A 2,955-nucleotide genomic window follows, 5' to 3' on the forward strand; every position below is an offset into this window, starting at 1 on the left:
CAGTCGAAGAAACAAAAACAGGCGCGGTAACAACAAGGAACTGCAGTTGCTTGTCTTCTAAAGACGCCGGTTCTCGGCGTCGTCTGCTCGTTCGTTGGCGGAAGTGGCGTCGCGACCGCTTGCGCCATCTCTTGTCTCCCGTGCGAAACTGCGCCGTGTTGTTTGAAGCCCGGTGGCGTCGCTGCGTTTCCGTAGGAGCTAAGCCTTTTTCTTTCTTTACTTTTTCCTCAGGTAAGTTCCCTCTTTGCGAATTTCAGAAAAAAAAATGCACCATCTGTGGGCAACGCTGCACAAAGTCGCATCGCGATAGGTTAAGAAACCGAATTTTGCGGTCGATTTAAAGAGCCTGGCGTCTCCTTGAATCACCCTGTAGTTCTCCACGGGGCTGACGGCGAGTGTAGAAGGGGAGGGGAACGGGCTTTGTTGATTTTCATGAGTTTCACTCTGACGCGACACCGTAGTTGCCATAACCGCCACACGCGGCTGCAGATCGCGAAGTATTTAGTTTTTTTATCCTACGCAATTACGCAGAGGAATAGGAGTTTTTCGGAGGAAGGTGGTGCCTTTTTTTACTGTGGCTAGATAAACTATACGAAAAATACAACCTGCGAATTCCTTCAAGGTTAAGATCGTTGCACTGTCCCTTTGAAGGAACCTCTTGATTGTGTTATTCACCACACAAGAAACTCTTACTGCATCCAATTATCTCCGATGTGCTAGTCATCATGATTAAGAGACTGGAACTAAACAACTAACTGAAGGTTTCATTTGAACAAACAAGAAAACATAAACAATAAATTCTTTATATAGCCTTACTACTATTTTGTAGCGTATGTTGGAATACTTCATGTTAATGTTAATAATAAATAAGCGACACCTTCTAACGACAATTGAATACTACTTTTCTACATACCACAATCTCACAGATTGCGATCACCTTACCATTAGATATTGTTACCTTCTAATGAGTGATATATTTCGTTTCTGGTACGAGTAATGATTGACTCTTGATTTGATATTGGATTGTAATAGTCCAGAGGAACATTATCTGATTTTGATCACAAAGTTTTTTGGGGTTCGAGGCCTCTAAATGGTGACTGCTGCAACTCATCTAATACACTATCATTCGACATCGTACTACCGCAGTTTAATTTATTATGACTAATAAGCGCCTTTCCAAGACGTTTGGACGTTCCAAATTATTGCTACGTAGCAAGAAGTTTTCTTGAGCTTGTGTTATGTAGGATTAACTAATTAAAGTAGTTTCTCACTGAGCTGATCAGAAGTTTATTCATTTGTCGTCTCCTGTCTTGTCCGCAATTTAAAAAAAAAGTGATATGAACGTGTGCAACAATACCTAAGTTAAACTAAATCTATGGTTAATTACCACACTATTTAACACACTTTCCCAGTCTCCAGAGGACAAATATAGGCGTAGCAGTAGTTATCATTTAGAGCGTTTCCGCGATATTCCGTCCTAGCGTGCGACGTGGCAGCTTAATGCCCGCGTGAGATTTCACAATCCATCGACTTGCGCGAAATTTGGAAGCACGCCGCTATGCCTCATTTGAACCTACGCACAAATCAGTCTGAGAAATAATTACTTCGTATTATTTGCGAAATGTCATACGTGGCGCTCTAGATTGCGTTTTTATTGGAAACGATATAAACTAACAATTCAATATTGTTTGGCGCTCGCGTTTGAATATAGGGCTCTAACATATCCGAACCATGAGTTTTAAAATTTCAATTCCCGAAATATTGATCCTAACTTAGTAAGGTACGTTGTTGGGCTAGTTGGTTCATCTTAGTAAAACCTATAAAATAGCGCAACAGAAACAAGGACAAGTCCTGTTTACTTCTTGTCCTTGTTTCTGTTGCGCTATTTTATATGTTTTACTGATACTAACTTGATTGCTTTATGAAGATGTTGGAGAATATTATATTTATATTGATTGGTCAGACATGTGTTCAATAGGTGGAAAGAAATGGGTATAACTCGATAGGGAAACAACCCGGCATATGTGGCTGCGTTGTTCTTATTCATAAGTCAGAATCGGACAGATCTGCCTCGAACTTCCGCCCCATTTCATTGTTAAGCTCCTGCTCCAACATCTTGGAGCACATTATCTTTAAACACTATTCGGAGTTCCTTGTGACTAGATCCCTTTTAACCCGAATCAGCAGGGTTTCTGACGGGGATTATCAATAAAAATGCAAGTTGTTGAGACCATTCATATCTTTTCACGATCACTTAATAATATACATCAGGTGGACGTTATATTTTTAGATTCTGCAAAAACGCTCAATAAAGTTCCTCACCGTAAGCTTGTAGCCAAACTATCTTCGGTTTTACTAAATGAAAAATTAATGTTATGGCTTCGAGAATACCTCAGCAACGGATGTCAATAGGTTGAAGTAAAGTGCTGCAAGTCATCCCAGTCCCATGTTTATTCGGGAGTTTCCCAAGAATCGGTGCTCGGTTCTCTGCTTATTTCCATTTTTATTAACGACATTGCTCATAATATATCTGTGACAATACGCCCTTTTGCTGACGATATAATCATGTACACCGAAGTAAGATCGATCGCGGGTCAAGTACTCAGTGCTGATTTAAATAAAGTCAATAAGTGGTACGAAAAGTGGCAAATGTCCTTAAACTTCAATAAATGTGTATATATTCATATAACGTGGAAACAAACCGACTTCCATTTTTAACTACAATGTGCGCGATCACCCCCTTGCATTAGTTACGTGATATAAATACCTTGCAGTCATTATCACAAACGATCTACGATGGAACACCCACATCACGTATCTCACACGCCTTGCATTAAAGGGGTACTCCACCGATTCTTGAGCTACCTCAACTAACTATATTTTCTGACTTCCCGGCATTTACTCTCTCCGGTATGCTATTTAGAATCGCGAAATTCATAATAGGTATTGTGAAAT

Source organism: Ixodes scapularis, unplaced genomic scaffold (genome assembly GCF_016920785.2).
Source record: "Ixodes scapularis isolate PalLabHiFi unplaced genomic scaffold, ASM1692078v2 PGA_scaffold2__306_contigs__length_199485367, whole genome shotgun sequence".
Classification (NCBI taxonomy): domain Eukaryota; kingdom Metazoa; phylum Arthropoda; class Arachnida; order Ixodida; family Ixodidae; genus Ixodes; species Ixodes scapularis.